General features: G+C 36.4%; 1 protein-coding gene and 1 non-coding gene across 3 annotated transcripts in view; both read left to right on the top strand.

Annotated features, from left to right (window-relative positions):
• Nucleotides 1-13,107, top strand: part of PDE3B (phosphodiesterase 3B) — an 88,860-nt gene that overhangs the window by 21,249 nt on the left and 54,504 nt on the right. The gene's annotated exons all lie outside the window — the stretch shown is intronic.
• Nucleotides 7,834-8,022, top strand: LOC135989969 (U2 spliceosomal RNA). Its single transcript, XR_010606361.1, has one exon. It is a non-coding gene; the product is annotated as a U2 spliceosomal RNA (small nuclear RNA).

Genomic DNA, 13,107 nt, shown 5'->3' with positions numbered 1-13,107 from the left:
GAGAAATGGAAGCAGGCCTACCACAAGTCTCATTTCAGCTTTTGAACAAATTCATCTGTTGAGGAGTACACACAAATGACTTCAGGTATCTGTTTCTGTTGTGGGCTTCTTTATTTTTTCTTCTACCATATGCTGGAGGTTTGGGATGCAAGAGGAAATCTTGTGAAAACACCTGCAGTCCTGCTGCTTTGAGTTGTTAGCTCTACCCCTTTATGAAATCTGAAATATTAGATCTTGCATTGTGCAACTAATAATGCTTTTCTATTACAAGGGCAGTTTCTCATCACCTTTTTTTTAATAATGTTTGGGAAGATACAGCAGAAATTAGCCCCTGATTAAGTTCCTACTTTTTAAAAACAAAACATTAACAAAAATGTTGATTACATAGATGCTTAACAAAGATTAAACTCAAACCCAGGAAAAGTGAGAGGGAAGTAAGAGGAGTGACAAACTGGGGAGAAAGCTTTAATCGCATAAAGAAGAAACAAGGCTATAGAAGCATGAAGTTTGTAAGTAAAGCCTAATGTCAAGCTGAATTTACTTGATATTTCTTTTTATCTTCCATACCGGTTATTCCTAGCCAGAAGATGGAGTTAGAACCCTTCTGGTTTGTTACATCAAAATAAGAATTTAGCAATTCTTAGGGCTTTATCTATTTGCTAGTGATTTGACAAGATAACCTGTTCCAGACAATGCTGTGTGAAGTATAAAGGATGTACATGGTCCTCTGTCATTGGAATTCCCAGAATATGGTCTGTAAGATCTTCAATAAGTGTGGCTAGTTGGCAAAAACATACTGAAGAGCTAAAACAGTACAAAGAATTTTCGGCTGAAAATGTTATTAGAAATATATTGTAAGAAATAGTTGAGGGTAGTTATTCATTGACTGAGACAGTTTGCCAAGCACTTCTGAAGAGTGTAAGAGTGGCTCTTAGCAGTCATCTGCAAAAAGGTATAATGACCCTACACCATCTCAAAAAAAGGGGTAGTAACTGCTGTTTGTGATGGATTTAAAACAGCTATATCTAATGTTGTCAACAGTACAGCTGAGACAATTTGCAGCATACTGTGAAACCTACTCAGGAAATTGGGTGAATATTGGTGGATATTTTATGTTGAATTCCATTCCGCCATTAATCTTTTTGATTAATTGAACATTTAGAAGAATAGCCCACAAGGTTTAAATATTTTGCCAAAACTCCTTGTTGTGGCTGATGAACTGTCAAAAGTTAAATGTTCTGTGAAATTTAGCCAATGTTTTCTTTAAATGGTCAATGCTGACAGGGTTATAACCTAAGGCCAGACTAGGCAGTTCTAATCCAATTTCCCTGCCCTATTTTCTATGCTGCACTATCTGGGGGCCTCCAGTAAAAAAAACAATTATCCTTCTTATGTGTTGAAGGCTTTGTTCTCAGTGCAAATGCACTGTGTACTGATTTGATGAATTAATTAGCTTGGTTACAGTCCTATATGGGTTGAGGAAAATTAAAGATTACACTTTTATCTATTGGTCAGAAACATGCATCAAACAGAAGGGATTTCAGAATCTCTTAAGTGTTTGATTGTATTGGTATTTAATTTGGCTTGATCCACAGTAAGATTACAGATTTTGTTGCTGTGTTAAAATGCTAAAAAAGCTGTAGTGCATTTGTATTTATTAGCTTTCATTACATAAATTATTCTCTCTTTTCTTGGAACACTTGTAAAGCAAGGGATTCTTATTTTGCCAAAGTGCTTAAGATAGTACTTTTGGAAGACAATATTTTGTCAGCAAATTTCAACAAAATACTCAAAGCGTTTCAAATTTTCAATCATGAATACTGTTTAGTGATGTGGATTTTTTTTTGTTCATTCCATAACTTCTTTTAAGTGCTTTATGTAGCTTTATTGTTTTTATTTGATTGAAGGATTGCTGCATTCTGCTGTGCTGGTTACTTAGTGATGATTATTAGAATATTTACTTCAAATTGTTTTTTTTAAAGGCAAAAGAAAATCCATGTACCACAAAATTCTAAAATTTTATAAACAGAAAAGTGGAATGCCTAACATTCACAAAACATATGTGTTTTTCCCACCCCATTTTCAGATCTATGTATTTAGTGACTGACTTGTTATGATGTGTCTAAATATTGTAAAATGCCCTGTATGTTCACACTGAAATCTTGTAACTTCAAAGTAGCTACACAACTATTTTTATATTGGCAAAAATATTGTCAATGCCCAAAATATAATAAAAGTCTTTGAAATTAAATTACAGCTTTTGCTGAGCAATTTTTGTTCCCTTACCACAGATGTCTGTTTTCCAGATCATCTCTAAAGTGGCTATTCTGACCTTCTTTTTGGGTGTACTTCTATAGGTTAATTTATTGGCAATATAACTGTGTATTAAATTATGACCATAACATTTTGTAAATATATACAAATGTATGTATGTACATGTGTATGTGTAGACTGTAACTTTTTTTGCTTGTAATAGACTACTAGATGGGAATGGCAGTGGTCATTCTTTGAAGGAGGCACTCAAGCAGGTTTTGCCTTAGCATGAGGCATGCTTCACTGCTGTTGGTGGCATGTGAAAGCAAGTTGTCTCACTGGTATTTTATTTTGTGATGGGAATGGCAGTGGTCATTCTTTGAAGGAGGCACTCAAGCAGGTTTTGCCTTAGCATGAGGCATGCTTCACTGCTGTTGGTGGCATGTGAAAGCAAGTTGTCTCACTGGTATTTTATTTTGTGATGGGAATGGCAGTGGTCATTCTTTGAAGGAGGCACTCAAGCAGGTTTTGCCTTAGCATGAGGCATGCTTCACTGCTGTTGGTGGCATGTGAAAGCAAGTTGTCTCACTGGTATTTTATTTTGTGTTGTACTTATTCAGAAGGAGTAGAATAGGTCACAGTCTACTCTTATGGAGTCCTGAATAGTAAAATGGACAGCAGATAAAAGGATGTTGCAAAGTGGTTTGCTTTTCAGGGAGAAGATGCATCTTCATTGAATTTATTTTCTAAGAATGAGTAGAAAGCCTGAAGGTTTATTAACATTGATTCCCACTCATTTTCCTCACAGTCTTTTCTGATGCTTAAAGTAAGAAAAGTAACTTATGTGTGGCTGAAGTGTGTTTCTCATTGTATCTCCAGGTTCATATTTTGTTTGCAGATAAGATAGTTTGTATGCTTATCATTTGTTATATTGTTTATATGTATGTGTTGTCTATTTCAGCAGTGAGGGATTTTTTTTTAATTAACTAGCTGACATTTATGAAGGAGAGGGTGAAGAAGGAAAGAAAAACACTTACTTAAAACTTGTCTGTTTCCAAGACCAGTTATTGGAACAACAAAACAAGATCTAGCTCCTAGTAAGTCTTACCTCTTTATGGAATACAAAGCTGGCATTGTAGGAGCATAATTCTAAATAGAATTTTGCAAGTGTGTACTTAGTGCATTGGCTGCATTTTTGGTGACAAATGGACATCTGCATCTGGGTCTTTGCTTCCTATCACAAGTTATATTTAAAAGATTATCCAGATGGCTTCTGAGTGTCTGTGTATGGGAGGTTTACCAGCAGTGAGCCTTGGATGACAGTGTCCTGCTGGTGATGTCCATTAAAGCACGGCTGAACTGTTCTCTGGCCCCTCAAAAATTCTCAAAAGGTAGAACAGTTTGAACAGCTAGTTGTTCCTTCAGCACCTTGACTGTTTCCAGATATACTAGCAGAAAAATGGTGCTTTGTTTCCTAGGGGTATTAGAAGTCTGGCAACTCAGTTGTCAGCTGTCATGGTGGGAGGTGTGATGTGAAGTAAATTCATGATCCTGGAAACATGACTTAGAGTCCATGTACAGGAGTATAAATCAGAAAGCAAGCTGAAGCAATTTCTGAACTATAACAGAATCAAAGAAGAAGGCTTTGCTGAGTTTAATAGAGCCATTTTTTTTCTTTAGATCTCTCTGCTTGACTTCCAGATAAACTATTTAGACCTTTGGCTGTGCTGGAGTGTTTCAGTTTGGGATCAAATAGCTGTTCTTGGCCCAAATTACTTCTGGACATTGTCCAGAGACAATATGCTTTAGGGGTGCATTGAAATCACAGAAACAGCTTTCTTCCACTCACGGTACCAGACAAAAAAAATACTATGAGCTGAATGAAACCACGTGTTACCTACTTCAGATCAAGTTGATGTTACTTGCTCATTTCCCTTGTCTTGGTTTTAGAGAATTTGAAGATAAATTGTGTAAAACTTTTTGCATGTCAGGAAGTTAATATTTAAAACCCAAGGATTATCCCTGTTGACTGTGTTTTATATAGTTTTTACACTTTGTATATGGATGCTGGGTTTCTTGTGGTGGGGTGAAGAGGGAATGTTCCTGATTTTGATCACTTCCATTTTACAGACCATATGTTTCAGTTAGGCTTCCCAAATTTATAGTAATTCTTAGCTTAAGGGAAGAGGCAAATTGTGTTCCCTTTCCATGTGTTTTTAATTAGAGATAAGTACAGCAAAAAACCTGTGATAAATGCATATACAGCTTCTTTTGTCTAAATAACTAATTATAGTTCAGGGGTTCAGACCTACTGTTGTTGAACATGAGGTTTCGTATTGGGAATATGTCAAAAGAATATGAAAATAAGCATTCTGGGTTTTGTAATACTGAATCATTATTCAGTTTTCTTCTCTGCAGTGTCCTTTTTTGACCATTCTAGTTTTAGCTTCTTTGTTCGTGTTTTCTTGGAGCTGGCAGGAGGACTGTGAGCGCGCAAGGTACTGACTCTTATCTGTTACGATGTCTAACGTTTGCAGTGCATTCCTATTAGGCCAAGCTCTGAGGAAACTGCTTAATTTCCATAGCCTGAAGCTGGAGAATGCCTGCTAGAAGTGTAATACATAGCACTTAACTTCAAATAACATTTTTTGAACTTGTGGAAACTATGTCATTTTTTTTTCTTCTTCAATAGATTTCCAGAAGTGTAACAAGTGATTAGAAACTTTATAATATGTTGTTATGGAATGGAAAGTAGCAGGCTACTCAAAATTTGGGCTTTATTTGTAAATTATTCTGGACCAATAAATAAATCTGTACGTGCAGTTTTCACACACATTCTTTCTAAATTAAAATTCTATAAGTGTAAAATTAAGTTTATTTGGGAAGCCGTCACAAACAGCTTTGCAGCTGTATAGTTTTATGTTGTTTATTCTTGAGGGCTTTCAGAATAATTTTTGTATTGAGTTATTTAAAGTAGAGCACTTCTAAGTTCCCTAAATGCTAGACTTTCTAAACATTGGCCTGTTTAGAAAATAGTGATGGGATGATTATTTCTACTGCTCCAGGTTGTTTTGTGACATCTTTTGTTTTCCTGCTGTGGGAACAACAGGGCTTTGTCCCTGTAAACAGTTACCCAATGAAGTTGTTACTGGATTTGAATTTCTGTTTACAGATTAAACAGAAGTGAAAGAAGCTCAAAGCTTGCATTCCAAAACTGAGACTTTTTTTTTTCCCTTGTGGGTGGGTGGGGGGAGGCAGAGTGGAAATTGTACCATTTAAAATGTAGAAAAATACATCTATTACTCTTGGTATTCATTGCAAGACATTTAAGCAGATAAACATTCTTTGAAAATCCCATGAAGTTTTAGAAAAGATCCTTCATAGTTTTTATTTAGAAATTTGTATCTCTTTTCCTGAAGCTATAGTGAGCCCTGCATACTGTCATTCTTTTTCAATTGTAAACATAGTTTCGGTACTACCACTTTTGCACCAAACGCTGTTCCTAAGCGACTGCTGACGTCAGTTGGTGTAGCACAAGAAGGTTTGTGTGTTTATCTGCTGTGGGCAGACTCTTAGAAAAGACGAAAGTATGTAACTAGATTAGGCCAAAGAGATGGCTGCTTAAAGAAGCCTATATACTGTTTGCAATGTCATACTTCATTTTTTCTATATTTTATTTTGATTAGCAGTTGTATCTTCTCTTGCATATGCCACAGTATCTAGTTTGCAGGAGATGATAAGGAGGGGTATATATTCTGTTTGTTATTGCTTTAAAAGGGGTAGCCTTTTTTCTTCTTTTCTATAGCATAGTTAGAATGAGAATTTAAAAGGAGTATGTGTCCTAGTGTAAAGCTTTCACATACCTGATCTCAAGGTTAGAAATAGGATTACTAGAAATGAAAGCAGGCATACCATTTCCAGTTCAAGTGAACCATATTTACTTAGAGATTTTTGGCCAGAGTCGATACATTTGGAAAAACTGGAATGATACTCTTGCAATATTTTGCTGCGTACCTTTGTGTCAAACAGAGTTGGAGTGGAGCTGGCCTAATAACTGTGAATTTTTTTTTGTCCTTGGTTATACTTGCAGCACACCTGCACTGAATAAAAATTACCTGCAGAAACAAACTGTATGAAAATCTTTGTATGAAAGTAAAGGAAATAGCAGTGGGACTGCAGTCATGGCAGGCTGAAGAGTGGAGCTAAAAAGTTTATGGGAAGTAGTAGTACTGGATTATTTAATAAGGCAGGAAGAAAAATGACAAGCATAGGATCTCCAGGCTGAACAACAGAAGCAGCAACTTTCAGAATTAAATAAAAGCTGAGAACAATTGCTCCAAATTAACTTAAATTAGATTAAAATGAAAGAAAATGCCTCTGTGACACAGGAGGACATTGGCAAGCATAAAGGTGAAAAGGTCAAACTAAGTAAGGTTCACTTTGAATGTGGCTGTTGTGATGGTCTTACTGGTCTTGAAGGCCACATCGATCTTTTTATGTTTCCTCTACACTTATATTGATCTACCCAGTTTGGCCTTGAAAACTGTCAAAGGTGGAGACTGCACAGCCTCGCTGGGTACTCTGCTTCACCTTGTCCCACTGCTTGTCTGGCGTCATGGTGAGAAATTTTTTTTCCTTATGTGTAGTCTGAACTTCTCTTGTTTCAACGTTGCCTCTAACTTCCCACTACACACCACTGGGTACAGCCTGGCTTTGTTGTCTTGATGGCCTCCTATTAGGCACTGGCAGGCTGCCCTTAGGTCCCCCCAAAAGCCATCACTTCTCCACACTGGATGAGTCCAGCTGTCCCAGCCTCTCCTTACAGGATAGGTTCTTTCATCCTGTAGTTGTCTTGATGGTTCTCTGCTGAACTTGCCCCATTTTATCAATGTCTTTCTTGTATTGGGGAGCCCAAAACTGCATGTCCTGTTGTGGGTATGGTCTCACAAGAGCTGGGCAGAGAGGGCAGTCATTTCTCTCGGTCTAATGGCTGTGCTTCTGTGACTACCAGCATGTTGTTGGTCACCTTTGCTGCCAGGGCACATGGCAGGCTCGCGTTCAGCCCTTCACGCTTTTCAGAAGAGCAGCTCTCAGCCTGTACAGTTGCATGAGACCCTTCCTTTCCAGGTGCGGGTCTTCATGTATGTCGCTGTTGAATTTCATAAGACTGCTGTTCACTCATTCCTCCAGGCATTCTAGGTCCCTCTGGATGGCAGGCCTGCCCCTGCATGTACTGTCTGGTTGCCTCAGTTTGGTATCATTTGTAAGCATGTCTAGTAAACTTTCACTGTTCAGAAGAACATAGTGGATTTTAATTCAGGTTAATAAAAGTTAAGTAGCTGCAGGTGCTATTATTGTTTCCCCTTACTGCTGCTTCTTGTAGGTATTTATTGAATTTTCATTCTCTTTAACCAGGTTTTCTTATAAGAATCTTTTCTCCAGCTTTCAATAGCAAAGGTAGAGTTAGGAAATTACATTTAATTCAGTAAACTCTTCTTAAACAAATGGTGAAGTTACTTGTGAGTTTCATTAGTCTAAAAGCATAAAAATGGCTCAGATTAAGAGCTCATTTAGTTTAATATTCTGTCTCTGATCTTTGTCTAAGGTCAAGTTTAACATCTGTTCTTATCAGTTAAATATCTTTTATGTCCTTGACTTGAAAATGTCACACTAAACAGATTTTTGGGACCAAAAGATGGGTTAGAATTTTTTTCTATCTATCCTATGCATCTGCCTGTTATTGTAGTGTCTCCAGAAGCAGCACACCAAGGGAAAAAAATCAATAAAACCAGTAATTGTAAGTTGCTGCTTGTCATCTTCCCGTCCATTACAAGGGCTAATGTGCAATTACATGCATTAAAGACCATGGCGGGGGAAAGAAAGTGGTCATCATCAGAGGCTGATGGAAGGATAAAATTATGATAACATATGATACTTCCCCCCCCGCCTCCCATATCGCCTTCCTACACTCTCCCAACTTCCACATTTTTTCAGCTCAGGGCACTTCCTAATGTGGTTTAGCTGTTTATTACAAGTGCCAGTTCAGTCTCCCCTTCAACTTACAGGCGCTTCCTCCTTTGCATGGTTTCCCCTTGAACTTATTTAAACTTCTTGCATCCACAACTTCCTTTGATGAGGCAGGTTACTTACTACCTGTTAGTGAAGAGCTGCCTCTTTCTTCTTTTGTACGTGGTTTGTCCTAGCTCTTTTTAATGGCTTCTAGTTCTTGTGCTGTAAAAAGCAGTCTATTGAGTTTGACTTCTTACTGTCCAGTTCCTTGGGCAGAATTTGCAACAGTCATGACCTCAATATATATGACATATAGCAGTGACGATAAGTTTTTAAAAAAATTTTTAGGGTGATTTTAGAGACCAGCTTGATATGTCAAAGTTAATGTCTTCGTATATTCTTAGGCTGAATATATTGCAGTAATGTACAGTTTTCCTGGTTTATGGAGTTTGATAACTCTCTGCCATTAGGATTTTTTGTTGCAGGATGATGCCATTCAAAGTTCTGCCTAATAATAGCAGATGTTCTTGTGTAAAACACCTGGAGTTAAATGAACAGCAGAAAAATGTGCTCACTGAGAAATGATACCATGCTGTTACATTCATTTTCTTTTGCAATGGAAAGTTGTTGATTCTACATTGTGTGAGATTGGCTGGAATTACTATAACTGTCTTCACATACTTAGAGAGAAATGGCTGCATCTTGGACATATGGTTTGGATTTTTACAAATATTTGCTCTCCAGGTTCTGCTTGTGTTCACAGAGAGCAAACTTTGAATGTTTTGGTAAATGAATGGATTATTAAAAAAAATTATACTTTCAGGGTTACTGGCTTCAAAACACAGCCACAGCAGAGATCCCAAAATACAGTTTTATAGACAAAGAAAAGGTCACTTTTTCCTTGTTCGGTCATGTGTTAACAGCAAAAATTATAATAATAATTAAATATTTATTTAAAAAGTAACTAATTGTTTCAGACTTATCATCTTAAACCAATCCTACTTCTAACTTTAAAAGCTGTTGCTTTGGAGTACTATTAAAAATACATTTAATTTCTATAATTTTTTAAAAGAATCTGTTTAATTTGTTGAACAGTTTAAACAGTTACTATAATATCTCCTTTAATTAAAGGTATAAAATATTAAAATGAAATTGACAAGAACACCTGTGGGTTAACCATAATTATCTTAAATTGACACAAAGCAACAGGCTTTTATTACATTTCCTAATTGCAATACAACCTATAGCAACCATTCTTGTCTCAGGTTTCATAGCTACCATCCTGTATGTTCTATAACCTTTTGAAACTATAACTGGGCTCTATATCAAAAACTTCTCTCTGTAAATTTAAAATAGACAAACGGAGAAGCATTTCTCTCTCGACTTGCAAGAAATAGCTTTGATAGTTCTTTCTAACTTTTCAATAAGTTATTTGCTGGATTATTTTTAGCCGTCCAGTGTTCACAAAATCACAGAATGTTTGGGGTTGGAAGGGACCTCTGGAGATGATCTAGTCCAACCCACCTGCTAAAGCAGGTTCACCTGGAGTAGATTGCACAGGAATGCATGCAGGCGGGTTTTGAATGTCTCCAGAGAAGGAGACTCCGCAACCTCTCTGGGCAGCCTGTTCCAGTGCTCTGGCACCCTCAAAGTGAAGAAGTTTCTCCTCATGCTTATATGGAACCTCCTATGCTTCAGTCTGTGCCTGTTGCCCGTCATCCTATTGTTGGGCACCACTGAAAAGAGTCTGGTCCCATCCTCTTGTCACCCACCCTTGAGATATTTATAAGCATTGATGAGATCCCCTCTCAGCCTTCTCTTCTCCAGGCTGAACAGACCCAGCTCTCTCAGTTTTTCCTAAGAAAGATGCTCAAAATGTTAATTTTCAAAAATCTGTATTTTCAGTGCAGTATCATAATACATTTAAGCTGCATTATTTTATCATCTAGGCTCTTTTTATAGGTTTTCAATATATCTTAAACTGGCAACCACAGTTTTAAAATCTGAAACACACTGTAGAGTCAACAGAACTTTTCAGAACTGCTCATTTACACAGGAAAATTAAGTTTTGATAATGAAATTGAATAAATTGGGAAGATGTGATGTTAGTATGAGATGCTGGAAATGGAATAATATTTCACTGATCGTTGATTAACAGTAATATTTTGTTGTTTTGCTCATTGTTTATACAAAGTTTATGAAAATATAAATTTGATCTAACTTGGATCCTCTATGTTTCTTCTTCCTACTTTTTATTTGACTTTTGCTTTTATTCCAGATATACAGTTAATAAAGTATAAAGCTAGTGTCCTCAGAAATAACCTGAAAGGCTAGGAGCCTTCAACAGATATAGCTGGTTTTATATGGTTTTTGATTAGTGATTAACAGGAAAGCTGGCTGATAAGGTGTATTTATAGTTACATATCAAAAATATCTGTACATGAGCAGTGAAGATGCTTTTTGTCTCTGTAGCCTGGAATAAACACTTCTATGAGGGATAGTTCACATATGGCTGCCAAAAAAAAAAAAAGGAAATTTTTGTAGATAAACTAGGCATGATGTCTGAAAGAATTAGTTTCAGTTCAAATATGGTAATACCTAATGTAGTCTTCAGGGGCAATTTGGACACATAGGCTTTATTTTGTGATTTCCTTTTGAGTTTTTCATTTTTGGAGGCAACCACTTTAGCATGTTTTTCCTAGAGTGGATTCGTAGCATATTTTGTGAAATATTAATTATTATCTTTCTGCTGTTGGTAGCTTTGACTCATTGCCCTATTTCAGAAACCGACTATTCTTTTTGGCCAAATAATTGGTTCTCTTACATGTTGTACAGCAGTGGTTTCCAACCTGCTTGGGATAGCCAATGGTTACTGTCTCACTTCGGGTTACAACAGTTGCAAGAGGAATTCCATTCGTGATGTAAAAACTTAACTGCTTGTTAATACTTGAAATTTTAACCCTAGCAGAAATGAGGCTTGGAATGGAAATTATCACAACATGGGAAATAAAATTAGCAACTACTCCTCTTGGTATAAAGGTAAGATGGGGAGAGTTTTCTTTCATAGAAAACATATACTATTGACATATTGTGATTCTATGACCTCTTGAGGTCCCTTTCAGATGGAATTAGCCTAGAAGACTATGTGCTTGTTGGTGTGAATTTTTGTGTAGACGTAGCTAGCTAGTTCAGGTACTGCTGAGGGCATGTTTGCAGTAGCATGTAATTCTTCTCAGGCTGTGAATCCTGGGAAAGGCGCTGAGCAAATATTTAAGTACTGAGTCAATGTTGAACTCCAGCCATTGTGGCTACTGAGCTGGGATTACCTAAGTTTTTTAGTTCGTAGTTCTGTAGGAGTTTTCTTACATACTTTTTGCTAGATTGTATGAATGAACTAGAAACATCTCAGTACATTTAGCTACTACTTGTAACTCTTCTGTCATTGTAGAAACAAGCCATACAACTTCACGTCCCTTTTTTTTTTTTTTCCTTTTTTTCCGTGGGATTTAAGCTGGCAAAAAAATAGAGACATCCTCTTTACTTTAACCAATACCTCAAACAGTCTGATAGTTTACTGTGTTAATGTAAACTTATCAGCATGTGTTAAATCTACATTTAGGTGGTGGGAGCAGACTAAATGTTTAGTGTTCTGAAACATGCATTTTTAGATACCTGTAATATATATGTTCACACAGTATAGCAGAGCAGTCATAGCAACTGTGTATTCAAATCATATTGGCTTTGAATATCATAGAAACCTGAAAAATTTTGCTAAGATGATATACACATGAAGTTGCACTGATGTTTAACTTAGCATGTTGGTTAAATCCTGTGAATTTTGGAGGAAAATGTTTATATGTTTTAACAATATGTTGCAATGCTCTTTGCTTTTAATGTCCGTGACCTAGCTCTTCAAAAATTAAAGCCTGTTGTTGATATTTTGAATTTAGTTCTCTTGTCCCCACATGGTATGAAACGTTTGAGTTTGGATGCTGTTCTTTAATGCTGCTGAAGAAATTAATGATAGAGTGTGCTTTGAAGTATATTTTGCTTAAAGGCATAAGCTTGTATCTTCCTTTAAAGAAGTGCGTTGTGTATGGGAGAATTATCAGAAATTTTCACCTCTTAAACTGAGGAAAGAAGTGGTACCATGCAATTCTTGTCCTTCATTAGATTACATTAGCAAAGTAGGTAATATATAATGAATAAGCTGCATACATGGTTCACATTAGAATTTTTAAACTATTTTACTCTATAAGCACAAAATCTATTTTAAAATTCTCAGTTTGTGGATAATATCAAATTTTGTTGTCTTTCATAAACAGATTACAGTTTGATTTTTAACCTACTGATCTTTAGTTTAACTGCTAGTACTTGAGCTAAAGAAAGAATTCTGAAATCCCTTTGTGGACCTGTTCCTAAAGAAAGATTTGATGCATGTTTTTCCAATTAATTAGTGAATCGTAAGGGGGAGTTTGTGAGTGAAGAACCAAGCAGCAGAGGAACTGTGGAGTAGGAAAGCTGCTGGGTCACACAGCAAGCTGAGATTTCAGTGCTTGAACAGGTTAACATCTGGTAAGGCCCTGCTGGATGTCACTTTCCTCCATTAAGATTGAGGTGCTCCAGTCTCTTGAGACATTGCTTTTGAAGCTTGTTAATAGCTTCATTAACTAGCATTAATTGTAAGTATTGAATCAGTTATTTGATGGACTGGACCAATAATAAATCATTAGTAAACATTCTGTAACAGAAAAATGTGCTTCTAAAATCTACAAGAATTCCTCATTGCATCAGTAGTATACTGGATTTATTATAAAGGACTTTAAAAATTGGGTAGTCTCTTTC

Source organism: Caloenas nicobarica, chromosome 5, assembly GCF_036013445.1.
Source record: "Caloenas nicobarica isolate bCalNic1 chromosome 5, bCalNic1.hap1, whole genome shotgun sequence".
NCBI lineage: Eukaryota > Metazoa > Chordata > Aves > Columbiformes > Columbidae > Caloenas > Caloenas nicobarica.
The sequence above is the reverse complement of the archived record's forward strand: the minus strand, read 5'-3'. Positions and strand labels throughout refer to the sequence as shown.